Raw genomic sequence first — 23,691 nt, forward strand, 5'->3', positions numbered from 1 at the left:
ATGGAAAGCATAATCCATAAAAATAATAATAACTTTAACTTCATCCAAATTAAAAACCTTTGCTTGGCGAAATACCTAGTTAATAATAAGAAAAGACAAGCTACAGATTGGGCGAAAATATTTGCAACCATATATTTGATAAAGTTAAGGTATCTAGAATGTATAAAGAACTCTCAAAAGTAAACAGTAAAAAACAAACAAACAGTCCTATTATAAAGGAAGCAAAAATGTGAAGATACATTCCAATGAAGAGAATATAAACATGGTAAGTAAGCACTTGAAAAGATGTTTAACACCATTAGCCATTAGGGAATTGCTAATTAAAGCTACCAATCCAAAATGCTAAAACAGGCACATACAAAAAAAGGAACACCACCAAATTCTGGTGAGGATGTGAGAAACTCATACATTGCTGGTGGGGATATAACTTAGCAATTGCACTCATACATTTATCCCAGAAAAAATGAAGACCTTTGTTGACACAAAAATGTGTGCACAATTGTTCATAACAGCTTTACTTGTAACTAGTGGCCCAGTGTACGAAATTTGTGCATGGAGGAGGGTTCCCTCAGCCCAGCCTGCACCTTCTCCAATGGGGGACCCCTTGTGGGCTGTCCGACTGCTGGTTTAGGCCCTATAGCCCCCAACTGCCCTCCTCTGCCAGCCAATTTTATTCTGATTGGTCAGTTTCTATGCCAGTCAATGTCAAAAGCTCCTCCTCTTAGGCAGCCATTTGCTTCTCACTGTTGACCCACATTTGGTTCTTTTTTGGGGGGGGGTGGGGGTGGGGGGGCTGTTTATTAAGTGGTTATTACAAAGGTCAGACCACATAAGTGGTGTGAGCCCTGGGAATATGACCTGTCAATGTTGCTCACAAAGCCCCCAGGGCTGGTTCTGGTGAGCCCCAAGGTCAGAAATGAAACTGAAAGGCCTCGGTCACATGTTACTTCCAGACGTCCAGGCTGGGCAGCAGGGAGGACATGCCCATCATTTGCCAGGTCTCCCCATTGGGCACCACCAAGGTCTGATAGGAAAGCAGCTGCATATCTGCCTCTTCCAGGAGCCCAGTCATGGTAGGCAGCATGGCAGGTTTGGAGGGCTGACCCTGTTATAAATGCAGGGGCAGATCCCTACGGAGAGGCACTTCTGGTCTGAAGGCAGCTCTTTTGAGTGCCTGCAGCATAGGTGGGATGCCCTGGACAAAGTCCACAGCCTGGTAGGGGGCACCTGCCAGGGCCACGCTCAGGAGGCCTTCCCGGAATCCTTGCTCTCCTGGCACAGTGGGGTTATGGGATGTGGTTACATTGAGGCCAGCCTCTTTCACCAGCAGCTTGGTATTCACCAAGTTTATATCCGCATGATTATAAGCATCATTGAGGAGGCCGGCAATGATTGCGGGGCTCAGGCAGTTCCTGGCATTCTTCAGGGATAAGCCCTGCATTACCACCTGGATGGTCCCTTTGGGGGACCCTGCCCAGACACATCAGATTCCCCAGAGCTTCTGCCAGACCCATCCAAGGTTTGGTGTGTGGAGAGAAGGCATTGGTAAGGGCCTGGGCATTCACGACCCCTGCCAGGGCTCTCCCCTTCACCATGTCCACGAACTGGACAGCGATCTCCTCCCTGCAGCAGCTCTGGGCCTCCTTGGTGCTGGTGCCCAGGTGGGGGCAGCTGATGACGTTCTCCTGGTCCACCAAGGAGTGGTCCCGAGGCTGCCTCTCCATGAACACGTCCAGCACTGCACCCTCGTCCAAGATCCTTCTGCAGCACAGTTCACCACTGGTGAACTTCTTGCACAGGACGAAGGTGCTGTCATTAAGCAGGCCTGTCATGGAGGGCAGGAGAGAAGTGTGCACAGTGATGAAGTCACAGAGGGGCCAGATCTCATCCAGGGGCAGCTGCTGAATGCTGAAGGAGACCAAAACCTCTGGTGAGATGACGGGGTCATACCCTACAGTCTTCATCCTGAAAACTGCATCTGGACAGACACCTCTCCCAATCCTCCTCAGGCCAAGAATTCCCAGGGTCTTTCCATTCAACTCAGTTCCCATGAACTTCTTTCAGTCCCATTCATCGAAGCCATCGCCTGGGGAATCTGACTGGCCAGACACATTAACATCCCACAGGTGAGCTCCGCAGCACTGAGACTGTTCCCATTGGGGGAGTTCATGACCAGGATGCCTTTCCTCATGGTGGCCTCCAAGTCCACATTGTCCACGCCGGTGCTGGCCCTGCCCACCACCTGCAGCTTCACTGCTGCATTGATGACATCCATGGTCACCTTGGTGGCTGAGCGGAGGATAAGGCCTTCGCAGTCCTTCAGCTCAGCTATCAGCTCCTCTTTGCTAAGGTTCTGCTTCTCCACCACCTGCAGCCCTCCATCTTGCAGGATCTGACAGCAAGGGTCCAGGCTGTCACTGATGAGCACTTTCTGTAGATTTGCGAAGGCCCTTGCTGGAGTCGGCCTCGGGATTGACTACTCTTCCTGGATAGAAACACCTCTAAGCCCCCAGATTTGGTTCTGATTGGTCGGTTTCTATGCCAGTCAGTGTCAAAAGCTTTGCCTCCTAGGCAGCAATTGGTTTCTCACGATTTACCCAGACTTGGTTCTAATTGGTCAGTTTCTATGCCAGTCACTGTCTCTGGGCCTATCAACGGGCTCTGATCAGAAAGGTGGGGCTGATCTGCAGCCCTGGTGGAGTCCTGGGGAGAAATGGAGGCACAACTGCTGGCCAGACTGGAAGAGAAAGGGAGAGGAAAGTGCTGGTCAAAAGCTACCACAGAGGCAACAGATCAGTCCCTGCTTCTCTCTTCTGGCCCTGATTCGCAGCCCCCTCAGCAGTCAGTGCTGGGGCACCATGCCTGCAACAGAAGCAACCCAGCACTGACTTCTGGTCTGGTCCAGCTTCAGTGGTAAAGGTGTTACACCCTGGCTCTTTTTTATAGAGATAGCCAGAATTGAAAACAACTAAGATGTCTCTCACAAGGTGAGTGATTAAATAAACAATAGTACAGTCATACCATGGAATACTACTAAGCTTTAAAAAAAGGAATGAACTATTGATACATGCAAAAGCTTGGATGGCTTTCAAGGGCATTATTCTAAGTGGGAGTGGGGGGGGGAGCCATTCTCAAAAGGTCACATATTGCATATTATAAAGCATTCTCAAAATGACAAAATTACAGAGTTGGGGAGCAGATTAGTAGTTGCCAGAGCTTAAAGGTAGTGGGAGAGAAAGAGTTGGGTATGATTATAAAGGGGGAACTTTTGAAGTGATGAAACAGTTCTGAATCTTGTGGTTACAAAAATCTATACATGTGATAAAATGGCATGGAACTATATACACACATGCACCAAGGTCAATTGGCTGGATTTGAGATTTTACTAGAATTATATAAGATGTAGCCATTGGGGAACACTTAATAAAGGATACTTTGACCTCTCTGTACTATTTTTACAACTTCCCGTGATTCTATAATTATTTCAAAATGAAAAGTTAAAATGAGAGGGGGTGGGATCACTGCAGACACATGGAAAGGGAACTGTGGCCAGGCCCTGAGGGTGGCCTCTCTAGGAGCTGAGAGTAATCCCTGACCAACAGCCACCAAGAAAATTGGGACTTAAATTCTACAATTGCAAGGAACTGAATTCTGCCAAAACCAGTTAGCTTAGTAGAGAAACCCAAGCTTCAGGCCAGGTCTCAGCCCTTTGAGCACCTTGATTTCAACCAAGTGAGACCCTGAGCAGAGAATTCAGCTAAACTGTGCCCAGATTTCTGATGTGTGGAAACCATGAGGTAGTAAACTTGTATGGTTTTACACAGCAATAGATAACTAAAGCACAGCCCTTTTGAATAACTGGGAGTTTTGTTTCCAGGGGCCATAGTTGGGGTCTACATATTCTGACAAAAGAAACCAGCAACATCAGTGGGGAGGAGCCAGTCTCAGAATTGAAACAGATGCTCATGGTAGTTCCCCAAAACTGTGGCTTTTCAGCTTAGAGGCTTGAAATGCCTCCAAACCAACACAGCTCTGCTGGCTGCTTGACCCTGCAGTCGGCTGTCACATCCCAAATCTGCTGTTCACAGTCACAAATCAATTGCACATGGAGGGAACTCTGCACTTGCCCTGCTTCCTGCTGCAGATTTTCATCTGCAGCTAATTCCTCTTGCAGTGTTACTGGACCTGCCTGGGAAGGTGGCCTCACACCCAGGTCCTCCTATCCAGTTCACAGACAGCTGCACCAAGCTGGCCTAAGCCTAAAATACTGGCTCTTTCCCCCTTTCTTCTAGGCCTCAGGACTGGGGCTTACAGGACACCAATGCTAGCTCTCAGTGAATGGCAGAAAGGTCAAAGACATAGAGTAGCATTACACAAGTGGGCTGGGAGCTATTTTCCCATCTTGCTTTATGCTGTTGTATATCATGGTCACTGTCTTAGTGTACTCAGGCTGCCATAACAAATACTACAGATCAAGTGGCTTAAACAACAGAAATTGATTTCCCCATAGTTCTGGAAGTTGAGAGAGAGAGAGAGAGAGAGAGAGAGAGAGAGAGAGAGAGAGAGAGAGAGAGAGAGAGAGGGAGAAAGGTGAATGAGCCCAATCTAATCACATGCACCCTTGAAAGCAGAGAACATTCTCCTGCTGGAGGCAGAAGAGGAAGGCAGAAGGGAAAGTCAAAACACTGTTGCTAGTTTGAAGATGGAGGACACATGAAAAAAAATGCAGGTGACCTCTATCAAAGCAGTAAGCAGGCCCCCAGCTGGCAGCTCACAAGGAAATGGACCCTTTTGACCTACATCAACAGGAAGTAGATATTCTGCCAACAACCTAAATAAATGTGGAAGTGGAGGTTCTGACTCCAAGCCTCAGAAAGGAGTCCAGCAGAAACCTTGATCTTGGCCTATGAGACCCTGAGCAGGGAACCCAGTGGAGCCCATCTGACCTTCTAACCAACAAAACTGTGAGCTAATAAATAGGTATTATTTTAAGCTGCTAAGTTTGTATTAATGTGTTATGGAAGCCATAGAAAACTAATACAGAGGCCTTGAGATTTTAGTCATATGAAGAGGCACCACCCCAGGCCCTAACAAGCATGTTAAAGGAGGCATATGGCTCACCAACCGCCAGTTTGACATGCTTGCCCTAGAAGTTTGATGCTGTAAGTTTTATTTATTTAGATATTTATGCATGCACTTTTGTACATATTTGTTGAGTGCTTTTTATATGTCAGACACTGTGCTAGGCCTTGAGGATTCAGTAATTAGCATAAATAGAGCTATAGAACTTCCAGCCTAGACCATGGGCAAGTGTCTCACCCTTTGGCCAAATATGGAGGCATGTATTCTGACCTGTCACAAAATCCTCTTGGGTCCTCTGAGCACCTGCATGTTTGGTGCCATTCCCCAATTGTGATGGGAATGACAGAAAAGGGTGCTGACAGAAAGGCCAGAAAAATCCTAGAGCCTTGTTACTTCTATTCTGCCCCATGGCATGTAGACATTCCTTGGGGATGCTTGTGGGAGGTGGGCAGGGATTTCAGCATATTGGGATAGACTGAAGCCCAAACAACTTAAATTGAATATTCTCCCTAGGTTTCTGAAAGAATAAGTGTAGGGTGGAAGGGGGAGGATGAAATGAGGGTTATTATCTATGACCATTTTCAAGGTTCATGGTGGATATTTGAAAAGGAGGCCGAGAAGGGGAGGCACATGGTGGTAAATGTGCTTGAAGGATGTTGGGAAAGTGACTATGAACAGTAAAAAAAACTGGCAAGAGATGGCAGAAGTGTCAGAAGGACATGGACAAGAGCCCAGTCTTGCTAAGCAAAAGGAATTTGAGGGGGATTCTGGGTGAAGAAGCCAAGGAGAAAGAGTCAACAGTGAAGAGAGGCCCAGGCCTGGCCAAGCTCAGGGCTTCCCTCAGCAATTGAGATGCTGGGTGGGCCTAGGCTTTGGAGACCCAATCCCACTTATGCAAAGCTGGGCCTAAGCTTTCAGGGAAGTACCAGGGGTGGGGCTTGTGGAGAGCTCAGCTCTCCAGCCCTTCAGCAGCCTTTCCCGACTCACTGGTAATCTGTTTACGGTATGTGTTTATTTGCAAGATTGGTTTCTTCTTTAGTAAAGAGAAGCTTGGCTCCCTGCCCTCTGGGCCCCTAGTTCTGTGTTAAACTTCCCTACTGGGCTGCTCCCTGCCCTGTTTGGCTGACTTTCCCCTGCCCTCTCTGTTCCTTTGGCCCCTTACTGGTGGACAGGGAAGTTCTGGGGGGCTGATCGGTAGGAACGGCCAGGGCTCTGGTTACCTACAAGCCCAGACGTCTGGGGTGGGGGCAGGGATCCATAGGAACCTTGAAAAACTCAAACTGAAGTCCTGCCCAGGGAAATCCACAGTTTTCCAACAAGAATTTTACTTTAATACATGTGATGATTTTTCTGTTGTGCTTATTCAGGCTACGGCAGCTGCAGAGGGAGAGGCCCTGTGAGGGGGACAATGAGACCAGAGCTAGGTGTCAGGGTGGGGAAAAGGTAAAGGCTGCTTTGCCACTGAAGGCCAGAGCCTAGTTTGAGGAAAGGGGAGAGGTTCATGCAGTTGGGGTCTCAGAATGTAAATCCTCAGGAATGCAGGACTATATCTAAAGGGAGAGAGGAAGGGAAGGTACAGTGGCAGCTAAGGAATGGAGTGAAAGCCTGATTGATGAGGTACATGGTGGAGATGATAGAGGGGTCAGAGGAGAGAGGGCATGAGAGAGAAACCCTTTTGACTATTGATGAATATTGTCTATTATCATAACCAGCATGTGAAGCAATTCTATATTGCAAAACTGAAGAGATAAAATTCTGGAAGATCATTCTCAAGGTTAGGAGAGGAACACCTGAATGAATCATCAGAGAAACCCTGGCGAAGTAGGTGGAGTTTGTAACCTGAACTGAAAAGACCTGAGAATTCATTGTGTTCAAGACCTGTCCATCCTCTATTTTCTGCCAATAGACTGAGAACTGGAGGCATTCCTCAGACAAGACACTGAAATTCAGTGAGTGCTATAAGAGGGGGAGGAGAGTGAATGATGAGCCAGGAAGAGACAGAGTCTTCTATTGACCTACAAAGAACTAGAAATGACCTTGTGATCATTTGATCCAATTTCTTTATTTTACACTTAAGGAACTGGAGCTCAGAGAAGGAAAATTATTTCTCCAAGGACAAAAAGTTGTGTTCTGAGCTAGAAAGATTAGCAGGCTATAGAAAGATGCCACATTGACTACTAGAAAGAACAGCCCCAGGTATTAGCCTAGATAGGGTCTATAATCTTGGTGCCACTTAGCCACTCATGTGCCTATGGTGGATATTGCTAATTGGTAACTGCACCCCAACTTCAGTGTGACTCTACATCAAAGTCATTCTTAACTGAGTATACAGCTACTACCAATGGATCTGCACTGACATGGAAATGAAAACAATGTCAGGCCTAGAATAAACAGCTGTGTGTCATAAAAGGACAGAAGTTGGTCTAATGTGGAATTGGTTAGAAGTCATTATCTAAGGCTCTTTTAGTTGAAAGCAATAGCAGAAAGGTTGCCTTTAGGAAAGGCAGGAACCAGAACAGTAGTTGAAGCCTACTTCACTCATAGTTAAGTAGTCTACTTAACTTCTTAACTCTTTCTCATTAGAGCAATGCCACCTGTGAGAGTCATTGCCAATGACTGCCTCCCATACTTTATGTCTCCCATTACCAGATTTAAAGTCCCCAGAGAGTGAAGTTGATTGGATAAACTGGAAAAATATTTTAAACCCCTGGAACAGTAAGTGATGGACAGAGGAGAGGGTCATATAGCATAGGGCAGATTTGACCATTGGGTCTGTGAATTAAGGTGTTCCCAGAGAAGCTTTCAGCTGCAGTTAATAGGGAACACATTAAAAAGTGACTATTAGGGAAAGTCATTGTCTTGTTAATATGATGTCCAGAGATATGCAGTTCTGGGATTGCTTAATTTATCATCAAGAACCTGTTAGAAAAATAAAGTGGGGAAATAACTAATGGATAGACAATCAATAGTAGCTGTCACAGGGGTGTTATTGTGAGCTGAACCCCTGCTCTAAGAAGTGTTTACCCCAGATATACTTCAGGACAACTAGAGGAGACCAAAAGAACCAGGTTGGAGTGAATGTGGACTTTTCAGAGGCCAGAGCCATAGAGTCCTGTAAGGAGAAGTAGAAGAAAGACTTTTCTAGGGCTAGATGAGGAAGTTCTTACTTCACTCATGGGACCAGGAACCAAGGTAGTTCTCTCAGGACAAATACAGAGTTTTCAGGACCAGGAGGTAATCTGTAAATGTACCTCACCTCACCCTCCCATCAAAGTTAAATTAATAAAGCGGGTGGTTCTAGAAAGGACAGAGAATCCCACCAGCCCTATTGGTGACACCAAACCAAACTTTCCAGGCAATGAGTCTCAGTAGTGGCTGTTGAACATGCAACAGAGACAGGATTGAGGCAAAGAATAGGAATGGGGATTAAGTGCCCTCTAAACTGTGCCAGCCAAGACCGTTAATGGAAAGATCTGAGTTCCATAAGGAAAAGGAATCATTCTTCTGTAAACTCATTTTTTTCTAAAGTTTCATAATTAAAAAAATATATATTGTGTTCCCCTTAGCTTCTGAAGAAAGTTCCTTTTGAAATTTTTCATCTTGTCACAGATAATTCAAGTGAAAAGGCATTTGGCCACAGATGGGTCAAGATAGACAGGAAGATTATCAAGCTCCCAAAAGAGATGAATTGAGGTGGTTGCGAGGAGCCACTTGAAGTCTTGGAACGAGATGAAACCAAATTAGAGAGAGGGGTAGAATTTCTATGAGACTTAAAGGCCCTTCCTAGATGTTTTTTCTCAGGAAGAGGGGATATAGATGACTGTGGTATGTAGACAGGACAATATTTGAGGGCTTTGGGTCTGAAGGCAAGATGGAGTTGGTAAGGATTCAGGTTGAAATTCACATTCAAAGCAGAGGAAATATTGCTCTGCTTTGAATGTGAATTTGTGCAGGGTACCAAATCTCTGATAGCCTCAATTTCTTCATTTTCAGGTAGAGATACCAGGTAAGAATGCTGTGAGTGTTAAATAAGGTAATACACAAAGTATTTGACATTCTTGGCCCAGAACAGATGGTCAAAGAGACAATAAAGTTAATAAAGCATACTTTCTTTTTTCCTTACCTTAATGTGTGTGTGTGTGTGTGTGTGTGTGTGTGTGTGTGTGCGCGCGCGCGCGCATTTGTGCTAGACACTGGACACTCAGCTAAGGGCTTGGCATTCAGAGATGAAATTATACAGTCCCTTTCCTCAAGTACCTTTCTGTCTGAAAAATAAGTAAGGAAATATTATTTACAGTGATATTTCTAGCAAAGACATATATATTATAGGCCCAGTACACAAAATTCGTGCATGAGAGGGGATGTCCCTCAGCCTGGCCTGCACCTTCTCCAATCTGGAACCTCTTGGGGGTTTGGGCCTAAAGTGGCAGTCAAACATCCCTCTCACAATCCTGGACTGCTGTCTCCTAACAGCTCACCTGCCTGCCAGCCTGATCTCCCCCTAACTGCTCCACTGCTGGCCTGATGGATGCCTAACTGCTCCCCTGCCAGCCTGATCTTGTCCCCAACTGCCCTCCCCTGCAGGTCTGGTCCCTCCCCTGCTGGTTTGATCTCTCCCCCAATTGCCCTCCGCTGCAGCCATCTTATGGTGGTCATCTTGTGGTAGCCTTCTTGTGATGACATGAGGGTGTGGTGCAAGGGCGCAAGAACCTAGGCTTTTATTAGTATATATATATCATTGGAAATAGGTGAGAAGTGAGACCAAAGGCTACCTGAAGAATTCAGGGAGAGTTTCACAGAAGAGGTACCATTTAATTTGGGCTCAGAAGGATGAGTAGAAATGTGTTCAGTGGAAAAGCATTGGGGAGAGTCTTCAATGCAGAGGAAACAGCATGTGCAAAGCACAAATGTATGAGGGAGCACACTAAATTCAGTATTGTTGGTGCAATACCTGTTACCATATCAGGCAAAGAATGTAAATTTGATTGTATAATCTGGAGCATCTTGCTAAAGGATTCTAAGCAGGAAAGTGGCTTATCATATTAGAAGTGATATTAAGGATGATTTAGAGCAGTGATTCCCAAAGTGGTCTATATCGACCCCCAGGGGTCTATGACAACGTGCAAGGGGTCTACGTCAGCGAAAAAAAAATTTGGGGGTCCATGAAATGAAAATGGGGGTCCACGATAGTGGATCTCAACATACACTGATAGTACCTATTTACTTACATCATATTATCTTATAATATAAAAACATATAAATTATTTATAAAAGTACCTATGAAGTAAAAAATTTATTATATATGTTTATAAAATTGTGTAAGTTGTAGGATAAAAACCTGCATATAATGATATACCAGTATCATCTTGTTACAAGCATACGCGCAGTAAACATTCTTGCCAGTTTTTGTCTCAAAGCTTCGCGAACTTGCACTGACTTGTTCAATTCGTCACTCTATAAATTCGTTTCCTGAATCTTGAATAGGAAAGTGCTGAGAAAATATTTAAAAAAATATAAACTGGTAGTTTATCATACAAATTATAGTGAATCAGTGTTATTTTGTTTGAGAATGCCGGAGAAAAGTAGGTACATTATTTTTTATTAAATTTTAACACTAAACTTCACTACAGTTAGAAATTTACAAAAAAATCAATATCAGGTAAGTAGGGGGTCTACCCAAAACCGAAAAACATGGCAAGGGGTCTACGGCACAAACAAGTTTGGGAACCTCTGATTTAGAGGAATAGAGAAAAAGATGGTCAGATGTTAGATGGGACCTTAATTGGTGCATTTGCAAAAAGGGATGTAGAGGAGGAGATGAATTGGAGAGTTATTGAACATATAGAACCTTTAGAAGTTGGTGATGAATTGGATGTGGAAAATGAGAGAGAAAAGGAGTCTAGGATTTGTCTGATGTTTGGGCAGCTATGTAGATTATGAGAACATGAACTGGACCAGGCAACACAGGAGGAAGAGGAAACATAATGTGGGGAAGGGAGGACATGAGTTCTGTTTTGAAACATTAGGTTGAAGAGCCTGTGGGATATCCAGGTGGAGATGTTTGTAGGCAGCTCAGGAGAGAAATCTGAACGGAAATTGATATTAGTAATAGTTAAGAGGAGTAGAGGAACAGCAACATTAAAAGGTGGACAGTTTATCTAATCTCTATGTTGTACAACTGAAACTAATCCTATCTAATAAAGAGGGAATATGCTAATTGACCCTCACACCATTGTAATATGGCGGCACCCACAACCAATAAGGAGGGAATATGCTAATTAACTGCCATACCCTCAAAGATGGCACTGCTCACAGCCATAAGATGGCAGCGCCCAGTCCCTCAGCCCCACCGGGGCACCTGCCTCCGGGGTCCCCCAGACCACTCAGCCTCCCAGGTACCCAAGGCTGGCCTGAGGCACAGGCAAGCCTTAGATGGTGGCTGCCTAGTTGCCCAGGGCCATCTGAGGCTCAGGTAACCAGGGCTGGCTTAGACTTGCACTGTCAGCAGTGGCAGCAGCAGAGGAGTGATGGGGAGTCACCTTCCCCTAATCGCCGGGTCGCCTCCTGCCTCAGAGGGTTCCCAGACTGTGAGGGGGGTAGGCACGCTGAAGGACACCCCCTCCAGTGCATAAGTTTTCATGCACTAGTATACTATAGTATGACAACTGTACTTTAATAAAACTTTAAAAAATAGGTGAAGAGAGACCCTTAGAAGATAGTCTGGTAGTTCTTCAAAAGCTTAAACACAGAGTTATTGTCTGACTCAGAAACTCTGCTCCTAGAAAGGAAAACACATAGCCACATAAAGGTTTGTATATGCATGTTCATAGAAGCGTTATTCACAATGGCCAAAAGTTGAAAACAACTTAAAAGTCCATCAATGGATGAATGTTAAACAAATTGTGGTATATGCATATAATGGAATATTATTCAACTATAAAAAAGGATGAAGTTTACTGACACATATAGATATATTTTAACAATTATGCTAAGTGAAAAAATACAGACACAAAAAGCCACATATTGTATAATTCCAAGTATATGAAGTGTCCAGAATAGATAAATTCAGAGTTACAGATTAGTGGTTGCCTAGAGCTGGTGAGGATTGAGAAATTAGGAGGTTATGGCTAAGGAGTATGAGGTTTCTTTTGGGGATAATGGAAATGTTCTGGAATTGAATAATAATGAAGGTTGCTCTACTTGGTGTATACACTAACAGCCACTGAACTGTATATTTTAAATGAATGAGTTGTATGGTATGTGAATTATATCTCAATAAAGCTGTAACTAGATTTTTTAAAAGACAGGCAGAGAGAGAGACCCTCAGAAGAAACTGCACAGGAAAAGTCCCAGAGGTAGGGTAACCCAGAGTCAGAGATAAGGCAGATACTTGGACAATAAGAGCAGGTCAAGAGAGTATTCCAAAACCAGAATCAAATGCTATGGACAATCCATGTAAGATTAAGACCATCCTTCTTCCTCTTTTTCCTTCTATCTGGATAAAAAGACATCTCTGCTGTGGTCCCAAGAAGACAGGAGGGTCTGAGCCCTCTATGCCAATACAAAAAGCTATGAGTATATAAGCACAACATAAACTTGTTTAGACAAAGGCAGGGGCCAAATGAGAGAAAGGGGAAAGAGCCACACAGAGAAATCTTGGACTAATCACCCAATTTCTTCTAGATGACCAGTTTTGGTTTTTTTCTCCAGAAGAAACATTGATTTTTGTCAGGTGCTGGTTCTGCAGAACTGAACACAAGTAGGGCATGATATAATGAAGTAGAATGGCCCTTGAATAACTTTTATTTTGGCAAAGCCCTCATCAAAGAGCACTGCCTTTAATTCTTCCTGAAAGGAGTTTACAACCCAAATCCATGAAGGACATGTTTATGCTGGACCATGAGTACTGCTAGTGAAAAGATCACTGGTCATTCTTTTCTGTGTGCCCAGGACTCCACAGGGGACCTGACACAATACAGGTGCTCAGTAAGGATTCCCTAACTGACAAATTGTTTTAATAACTGACTGAATGAAACAAATGGAGATATATTAATGAAATTGTAACCTGTGTAAAGGTTGAAAGATAGAAGAAATTAAATTCCTATGGTATAGGGCTAAGTAAGTGAGAGAAGATAATAAAAGTTAAAGGTTTAGTTGAGGGGAATCCTAGTTTGCCTTACCAGTTCACATCAGGCAGTGAAATTCTTGAGTGGAGCTGACCTAAAATGAGGAGGTAAGGAGTGATGAGGGGGAAGCAAAGAGATATGCCACAAGCACTCTAGTTTCAACCTTTGAGAGCCCCATGCCAAACAAATAAATCTGCAGGCCTAATTGGGCCTAAAGGCCTAGTTTATTAAGATTAGGAAGACTTCTTTATATATATATACAATAGTAGCTTAAAAATTTGGATTTTCTTTTTATTAAGGTATTATATGTGTACATATCATCCCATTGCCCCCACCCACTCCACTCCCATACATGCCCTCACGCCCCCCCCCCCAATGTCTTGCTTCAGTTGGTTATTCTTATATGCATTCATTCAAGTCCTTAGGTTGATCTCTTATATCTTATGATCTCTTATATCTTATATCTTATGATCCCTATCTCTCCCTAACCTTCTCACTGTAATTTGACAGTCTGTTTGATGTTTTACTGACTCTGTATCTATCTTTTTTGTTCATCAGATTATAATGTTCTTTATTATCCACAAATGAGTGAGATCATATGGTATTTTTCTTTCACTGATTGGCTTATTTCACTTAGCATGATGTTCTCCAATTCCATCCAGGTTGCTGCAAATGGTAAGAATTCCTTCTTTTTATGGCAGCATAGTATTCCACTGTGTAGATGTACCATAGTTTTCTGATCCAGACATCTGCTGACAGGCACATAGGATGTTTCCAAATCTTAGCTATTGTAAATTGTGCTGTTAGGAACATAGGGGTGCATATATCCTTTCTGATTGGTGTTTCTAGTTTCTTAGGATATATTCCAAGGAGTGGGATTACTGAGTCAAATGGGAGTTCCATTTTCAGTTTTTTGAGGAAACCCCATACTGTTCACAGTGCCTGAACCAGTCTGCATCCCCACCAGCAGTGCACAAGGGTTCCTTTTTCTCCGCATCCTCACCAACACTTATCGTTTGTTGATTTGTTGATAATAGCCATTCTGACAGGTGAGAGATGATACCACATTGTTGTTTTGATTTGCATCTCTCAGATAATTAGTAACTTCGAGCATGTTTTCATGTGTCACTTGGCCTTCCTCTTGTCTTCTTTTGAAAAGATTCTATTTAGGTGCCTTGCCCATTTTTTTATTGGATCATTCATCTTCCTTTTATTAAGTTGTATAAGCTGCTTTTAGATGTTGGAGATTAAGCCTTTGTCAGTAATAACATTTGCAAATATGTTCTCCCATACAGTGGGCTTTCTTGTTGTTTTGTTGATGGTTTCTTTTGCTGTGAAAAAGCTTTTTATTTTGATGTAGTTCCGTTTGTTTATTTTCCCTTTAGTTTCCATTGCCTTAGGAGCAGTATAAGTGAAGAAGTTCTTTTGGCATATGCCTGAGATTTTGCTGCCTGTGGATTCCTTGGTATTTTTATGGTTTCCCATCTTATTTTTAAGTCTTGTATTCATTTTGAGTTTATTTTTATGTATGGTGTAAATTGGTGGTCTAGTTACATTTTTTGCATGTATCTGTCCAATTTTTCCAACACCATTTGTTGAAGAGACTATTTTGACTCCATAGTATGTTCATACCTCCATTGTCAAATATTAATTGAGCATAGTGATTTCGGTTGATATCCGGATTCTCTATTCTATTCCATTGATCTATATGCCTGTTCTTGTACCAGTACCAGGCTGTTTTGAGAACAGTGGCTTTATAATACAGCTTGAAATCTGGTATTGAGATCCTTCCTACTTTATTTTTCTTTCTCAGGATTGATGCAGGTATTCAGGGTCTTTTTTTATTCCAGATGAATTTTTGCAAAGTTCCTTCTAAGTCTGTGAAATATGCTGTTGGTATTTTACTAGGGACTGCATTGAATCTATAGATTGCTTTGGGTAGTATGGAAATTTTCATGATTTGATTCTACCAATCCATGGATATGGTATGTTCTACCTTCTTTTTACATCTACCTCTATCTCTTTTTTCAGTGTCCAGTAGTTTTCCATGTATATGTCTTTTACCTCCTTAGTTAATTCCTAGATATTTTATTTTTTTGGTGCAATGGTAAATGGGATTGCTTTTTCAGTGCCTCTTTCTGTAAGTTCACTATTGGTGTATACAAATGCCATAAATTTCTTGTCCTTAATTTTGTATCCTGCTACCTTGTAGAATTCATTTATTAAGTCTACTAGTTTTTGTTTTGTTTTTTATATGAAATCTTTCAGATTTTTTATGTACAATATCATGTCATCTGCAAACATGGACAGCTTTACTTTTTCTTTTCCAATTTGGGTGCCTTTTATTTCTTCTTATTGTCTAATTTGCAATGGCTAATACTTCCAGTACTATGTCAAACAGGAGTGGTGATGGTGGGCATCTGTGTCTTGTTCCTGTTCTTAGGGGGAATGGTTTTAGTTTTTGCCCATTGAGTATGATGTTAGCTGTGGGTTTATCATATACAGCTTTTATTATGTTGAGGTATGATCATTCTATTCCCACCTTGTTGAGAGTTTTTATCAGGAAAGGGTATTGGATTTTATAAAACGCTTTTTCTGTGTCAATTGATATAACTATGTGATTTTTATCTCTCAATTTGTTTATGTGATGTATCACGTTTATTGATTTGCAGATATTGTACCAACCTTGCATTCCTGGGATAAATCCTACTTGGTCATGATGTATGATCTTTCTGATGTACTGCTGTATCCAATTTGCTGGAATTTTGCTGAGGATCTTGGCATCTATATTTATGAGGGATATTGGCCTATAATTCTCTTTCATTGTGTTATCTTAATCTGGTTTTGGTATTAGGGTGATGCTGGCTTCATGGAAGGCGATTGGAAGTATTCCTTCCTCTTGAATTTTTTTTGGAATAGTCTGAGGAGGATAGGTTTTAGTTCTTCCTTGAATGTTTGGTAAAACTCCCCTATGAAGCTGTCTGGCCCTGAGTTTTTGTTTGCTGGAAGCTTTTTGATAACTGCTTCAATTTCTTCCATAATTACTGGCCTGTTGAGCTGTTTAGATTCTTCCTGATTGAGTTTTGGAAGGTTATATTTTTCTAGGAATACATCCCTTTCCTCTAGGTTGTCCAGTTTGTTGGAATAGAGTTGTTAATAGTATTTTTTCAAAATCTTTGTATCTTGGTGGAGTCTGTTGTTATTTTACCTCTTTTATATCTCATTTTGGTTATTTGGGTCCTCTCACTTTGCTTCTTGCTGATCCTGGCTAGAGGTTCATCAATTTTGTTAATCCTTTCAAAGAACCAGCTCTTGGATTTGTTGATCTTTTGTATTGTTTCTTTGGTCTCTATGTCATTTATCACCATTTTGATCTTTATTATTTCCTTTCTTCCTTCTTATAATGGGCTTTTCTTGTTGCACTATTTCTAAATCTTTGAGTTGTATGGTTAGGTAATGTATTACCATTGTTTCCTGGTTTTTGTAGTAGGTTTGTACAGCTATGAACTTCCCTCTCAAGACTGCTTTCACTGTGTCCCATAGATTTCGAATTGTTGTGTTTTCGTTATTGTTTGTTGTCATGATGTATTTTATTTCTCCATTGATCTTTCTGGTAACCCAGTCATTGTTTAGCTGTTTAGTCTCCATGTGTTTGATTTCTTTGGATTGTTTTCATTGTAGTTGATTTCCAGTTTTATGCCACTGTGATCTGAGATGCTTGATATGATTTCTATCTCTTTGAAATTGAAGAGACTTTGCCTGTGTCACAACATATGGTCAATCTTTGAAAATCATCCATGTGCACTTGAGAAGAATGTATATTCTGTGGCTTTGGGGTGAAATGTTCTGAAGATATCAATTAGTTTCATCTGGTCTAGTGAGTCATTTGAGATTGATGTTTCTTTGCTGATTTTTTTGTTTAGATGATTTGTCCAATGATGATAGTGGGGTATTAAAGTTTCCTACTATGAGTGAATTGCTGTCAATGTCTCCCTTGATATTCCTCAGGATTTTTTTTTGTTTTTTTTTTAGTTTTGTTTTGTTTTTTAATGTATTTGTGTGCTCCTGTATTGGGTGCGTATATGTTTACCAGCATTATTTCATCTTCTTGGATTGCTCCCTTTAGTATTATGAAGTGGCCTTCTCATCTCTTGTTATATCCTTCACTTTGAGATCTAATTTGTAAGATATAAGAATTGCTACCCCAGCTTTTTTTTTTTTTTTTTTTTTCCATTTCTATTCACCCGGAAAAACTTTTTTCATCCATTCATACTCAGTCTGTGTGTGTCTTTTTTTCTGAGATGCGTTTCTTGTAGACTGCAGATATATGGGTTATGTTTTCTTATCCAATCCATTACCCTATGTCTTTTGATTGGGGCATTTAATCCATTCACATTTAAAGTTATTATTGATAGGTTCTTATTTGTCACCATTTTTATTCTTTACCCCAGTGTTCTTTCTTTGCTTCCTCTTTCTTTCTTTCTTTCTTTCTTTCTTTCTTTCTTTCTTTCTTTCTTTCTTTCTTTCTTTCCTTCCTTCCTTCCTTCCTTCCTTCCTTCCTTCCTTCCTTCCTTCCTTCCTTCCTTCCCTTCCTTCCCTTCCTTCCCTTCCTCCCTTCCTCCCTTCCTCCCTTCCTCCCTCCTTTCTTTCTTTCTTTCTTTCTTTCTTTCTTTCTTTCTTTCTTTCTTTCTTTCTTTCTTTCTTTCTTTCTTTCTTTCTTTCTTTCTTTTTCTTTCTTTTTTTTACAGCAGACCCTACCGCATTTCTTGCATTGCAGGTTTGGTGGTAATAAATTCCCTTAGTCGTTTTTTTGTCTGTGAAGCTCCTGATTTCACTTTCAATTTTGACTGATAGCCTTGCTTGGTACAGTATTCTTGGATTCAGACCCTTCCTTTTCATGTCTTTCTATATTTCATTGCATTCTCTTCTGGCCTGATGAGTTTCAGTTGAGAAATCAGTTGATAGTCTGATAGGGGTTCCTTTGTATGTAACTTTCTGTCTCTCTTTGGCTGCTTTTAAGATTCTTACTTAGTTGTTGGTGTTTGCCAATTTAATTATAATGTCCCTTGGCACCGGTCTTTTGGAGTTTATTTTGCTTGGGACTCAGAGAGCTTCTTGGATTTGTGTGGGTTTTTTTCTTCCCTACATCAGGGAAGTTTTCTGTCATTATTTCTTCAAACAGGTTTTCTATTCCTTGCTTTGTTTCCTCTCCTACTGGCACCCATATTATGTGGATGTTGTTTTGTTTTGTGTTGTCCCAAAGTTCCCTTAGGTTCTCCTCCTGCTTTTTAATTTTTTTTCTAGAAGCTGTTCTAATTGGGCATTTTTTACCATCTTGTCTTCTAGCTCCCTGATGTGCTTCTCTGCTTCTTCTAGTCTACTGTTGATGTTTACTATTGAGTTCTTATAGCAGCGATGTCATTTTTCATTTCTTTTTGGTTCTTCTTCATTTCCTCTTGGTTCATACTCATATTATCAAATTTGTCTTCCATTCTTTTCAGCCTCCTTATGACCATTTCTCTGAATTTTTTCTCTGATAGGTTGATTTCCTCTATTTCGTTTACTTCCTTTTCTGATGATGCCTGCTTTTCTTTCATATGCGCTCTGTTTCTTTGTCTCCATATGGTCTTTCTTATCTGGATGTCTGGTTATGTAGTTCTCTCTCTCTCCTGTGATGATTTAAAGACACAAAATACAACAAAACCAGGTACAACCCACAAGACACTGAACAGAAATGTATTCACTATATTAATAATCTCCAATAAAGATCACCACCAAAGAAAGACAAATTAGGGGATAGGAGAGGAAAAAGAAAGAAGGAAGAAGGAGTGTCTAAATGATATTGGGAAAAGGGGAAAAAAAGTAAGAGAGACAAGAAAGAGTCTAAGAAAGAAAAGGGGAACAAACTATATATATGGGGAGTAAACTCCAAGAGAATAGCCACTAATCCCAGCAAATTCCAGCAATGAGAACCTGGAGATTAATACAAACTACAACACCAACTAATATCAAGCGAGGGAGGGAAAACTGAAGCAAAAAACAAACAAAAACAAAGCAAACAAAGCAAAACAAACAAACAAAAAGAATAAGCAAAACAGTCTAAAAGAGCATAAAAAGTCTATATAATCAACATTCAAGCAAACAATAATAAAAGGACAATGAGAAATTTGTTGGATAGTTAAGACAGCGAAGAGTGAAGTGTGTATAGACTTGGAGCAGGGGATTGGTAATTAGATATATGAGTTGACTGAAATTTTAACAAGGTGTAAACAGAAAGAATGGGGAACATCTAAAGCAGGAAATGGGAAAGAGAAACAGGACACCAAAGTGGAAAGGTTAGAAATAGTGTGATGGCATAAAGGTAGAGTTGAGATACAGTAAAACAATGCTAAAGAAAAGATGAAAATAGAATGTGGAACACTAATCCCAAGGTAAAATAAAGAGAAAATATAATGACACTTAAAACAAAAGAAAAAAAGTAGTAGTAATAATACTGTTTGAAAATAAAAATGTAATTGTTTAAAAGGTAAAATCAAGTGAAGGAAAAAAGAAAAAAAGTATTTTCTTACAGTAAGTAAAAGATGCAAAAAATGAAAATAAAAAAATAAAATGTGCAGTAGTGAAGGTCATTCACTTCCTCTATTGTTCTGTTTGGCACACCTGTTTCCCAGTCTGGACAGTATTGTAGTTCCCTGCATTCCATTGCTCCTCAGTGTTGTAAGCCAGTCCTGATTTTTAAGCAGGTAGTGTCTTAATTTTTTGTATTCCTTTATTTTTTATTACACAAGAATCAATTTGTGATTCAGCCCCTGAGTGGCAGTGTTTCTGAATTGATTTCTGCATCTATTTGGCCTCTCTAGCCTGTGTTTAGATCCTTCTTTCCCTGTGGCACTCAATACTAGTTTGTAGGAGTGGACTATCTCAGAGCTGGCTCTCCGATGGTCACTCCACACTCTGATCACCAGGTTCCAGAAAAACAACCTTCCCCTGCAGTCTCCCAGGGTGTCCCTACCTGGGTTATTTTATACACTGGGCTTAGTAATCTGAAGCAAGAATTTGAAGAAGAAAAAGCCCAAGTGTGTGAACAATGGTTCTGCACACAAGTTTCCCAGTCCCCTATTCCCCCTTGGGTCTAAGCAGCCGGCACACTTTTGATTCCCCTAGGCGTCAGGTCAAAATGGGTTGCTCTTTAGTGATCCCCTCTGTTAGCAGCTCTGAGGACCCCTTTTCACATTCACAGATCTTGCCAGCTCCAACCACCATGGATTTTTCCTGGCGCTGACTTCCCTGGTCCTCCAGCTCTCGCAAAGCACACATTTTTCTCTCCCCACCAAGACCAGAGACCTCACCTTATCCCAGGTGAAATCTGACTTTTTCATGGTGGAGTGCAGAGATCCCCAGAATCCACATGTTTGCGCCAATTGGGGACCAGTGCTCTGGGGCTTGCAGCTATTCAGTGGCTGCTGCAGCTATCGGAAGACTTCTTAAGAGGAGGTAGTAATCAGGTGTTTGAATTACGAAAGAAAGCTTGTAAGTTGTGGGTCAATTTGGGGCAGGTTGTTCAGAGAAAGGGGATTTAGGGACACTTAAAAGTCCAGCCAAGAGAGAAAGAGACTAGAGAAATGAGGTTAGTTGAAGCTATGAAATAGGAGACAAAGTCCCAGTAAAAGGACCATGAAAAGTCACCCTAGGAAAAAAGATAGAATTTTTCACTCCCTACAGTGGACTCTGATAGCACTTATAACACAATGTCACAGTTATTTGCTGAAATGCTTGTCTTACCACCAGACTGAGCACATGGTCCACATTGGATTGTTCTGAGTATGTGCCCCAATGCCCTAACAATTCTGCAGACTGAATGATGGGTGGGTAAATGGATAACTGAATAAAAAAAAATGCATTTAAGCTAAGTGAAATAAGTCAGTCAGTGAAAGATAAATATCACATGATCTCACTCATTTGTGGATTACAATGAACAACATAAACTGACGAACAAAAACAGATCCAGAAACAGAGAAGTATTGATCAGATGCTTAAACATCAGAGGGAAGGTGGGGGAGTAGGAATTTTTACTTATACATAAAAGCATAACCAACGGACACAGACAATAGGGTTGTGAGGACATGAATGGGGGAGGGAGGGCAATGGGGGGATAAGGACACATATATAATACCTTAATCAATATAAAAGAAATGTATTTAAGGTGATACTGTATATGTTTAGGAAACTGTTCAAGAGAAAAAAAGATCTCTCTGTGTAAGGATTGTTATTGTAGTATTATACACAATAGTTAAAAATTGGAAATAATTAAGTAAATGAAGGTGCATTTGCTCAATGGAATATTATGTGGCCATTAAAAATGATAATTATGAAGACACTATAGCAAAACAGCAAATGATTATGATATAACTAGAGGTCTGGTGCTCAAAATTGGTGCATGGGTAGGGTCCTTACACCTGGCTGCCAATCAGGACCAATCTGTGGAGCAACTGGTAGGGCAATTGTGGGGCCCCTGCTGGCACCCACTTTTGCTAACCTGGTATCACCTGCTTGCCGGCCCCACCCCCTGCTGCCACCGTGGACTAGGGAAAGCTCCTGTGTTGAATGTCTACCCTCTGCTGGTCAATGTGTGTCATAGTGACCAGTCGTTCCACAGTTCAGTTGGTTTGCATATTAGGCTTTTATTATATAGGACTAGAGGCCCGATGCACAAAATTTGTGCATGGGTGGGTGTGTGTCCCTCAGCCCAGCCTGCACCCCTCTCCAATCTGGGACCTACTGGGATCAGACCTAAATGGGCAGCAGGACATCCCTCTCAAAATCCAGGACTGCTGGCTTCCTATTGCTCACCTGCCTGACTTCCTGATTGCCCCTAACTACTTCTGCCTGCCAGCCTGATCACTCCCTAATCACTCCCTTGATAGATGCCTAACTGCTCCCTTGCCAGCCTGTTTGCCCCTAACTGCCCTCCCCTGCAGGCCTGGTCACCCCTAACTGTCCTCCCCTGCAGGCCTGGACACCCCTAACTTCCCTCCCCTGCAGGCCCAGTCGCCCCCAACTCCCCTCCTCTGCCATCCTGGCCACCCCTAAATTCCCTCCCCTGCAGGCTTGATTGCCCAACTGCCCTCCCTTGCAGTCCTGGTCCCTCCCAACTGCCTTCCCCTACTGGCCATCTTGTGGCAGCCATATTGTGTCCACATGGGGGCAGCCATCTTTGACCCCATGGGGGCAGCCATTTTGTGTTTTGGAGTGATGGTCAATTTGCATATTACTCTTTTATTAGATAGGCTAGAGGCCTGGTGCACAGGTGGAGGCCAGCAGGTTTGCCCTGAAGGGTGTCCTGAATCAGGGTGAGGGTTATCTTAGGGCATGGGGTGGCCTGGGCAAGGAACCTGTGGTGGTTTGCAGGCTGGCCATGCCCCTCAGTGACCCAAGCAGAGGCCCTTGGTATCTGGGATTTATTTATCTTCTATAATTGAAACTTTGTAGCCTTGAGTGGAGTCAAGCCTCCTGTTTGCTCCATGGCCACAGCCATTTTTGTTGGGATTCATTTATCTTCTATAATTGAAACCTTGTAGCCTTAAGTGGAGGCCAAGTCAGGCCAGGGATGCAGAAGCTTGGCTTCCTCCATCACCAGGGGCAACTCAAACCTCCTGCTCTCTCCAGCTCTGTGGCTGCCACCATTTTTGTTGGGATTTATTTATCTTATAAAATTGAAACTTTGTAGCCTTGAATGAAGACCTGGGCCATCCAGGGTGTGGGGAAAGCTTGACTTCCTCCATTGCCGAGGGGAAACCCAAGCTTCCTGTTCGCTCTGTGGATTCAACCATCTTGGTTGGGTATACTCGCTCCTGATTGAGTGGGTGTAGCTTGTGGGTGTAGTGGAGTGATGGTTAATTTGCGTATTACTCTTTTATTGGATAGGATTATAAGTGACACATGTAGAATATGAAATTGCATCTATGCTATGATTACAAATATGTAAAAATGATGTATGCATATGGAAAAATCCTGGAGAGGGAAAAATAAAATAAAATGAAAGCACATGATTCATTACCATGGCAGTATTATCAGTAAAGCATTTTTCTTCGTTTCTTTCTATTTATGTTGATGTCATTTATATCATTATTACGGGGGGAAAATAAAGTTGATAGGTGGGAGATAAATTAAACCATAACCTTAAAAATGTGCCAGAGATGGTACCAAGGTGAAAGAAGGCTGAGGCTGAGACTCCTGGCATGGAAAATAAGGTATGAGTTTCAGAGATGTACATGGTTATTGTCTGCCTGCTTCCACTTATGCAAATCTGTGGCCTGGGCAACTTGTACCTGTGTTGGAATCAAGAGAGTAAAGAATTTGAAATCAGAAGACTGAAGTTCTCCTGTTTACTAACTCTGATCTGTTGTTGTTGTTGTTATTGTTGTTGTTAATGTTCAGCGAGGATATTTTTCCATTGGTTTTTAGGGAGAGTGGAAGAGAAAGG

The 23,691-nt window shown here is 41.9% G+C and overlaps 1 pseudogene across 1 annotated transcript in view; it reads right to left on the minus strand.

Annotated features, from left to right (window-relative positions):
- Nucleotides 1–910: 910 nt before the first annotated feature.
- Nucleotides 911–23,691, minus strand: part of LOC311615472 (D-3-phosphoglycerate dehydrogenase-like) — a 39,096-nt pseudogene continuing 16,315 nt past the window's right edge. The window contains exon 2 of the transcript in view: nt 911–2,454. The product of the transcript in view is annotated as a D-3-phosphoglycerate dehydrogenase-like (transcript). The remainder of the gene's footprint in view (nt 2,455–23,691) is intronic.

This window comes from Pipistrellus hanaki (genome assembly GCF_964339955.1).
Source record: "Pipistrellus hanaki genome assembly, chromosome: X".
Lineage (NCBI taxonomy): Eukaryota > Metazoa > Chordata > Mammalia > Chiroptera > Vespertilionidae > Pipistrellus > Pipistrellus hanaki.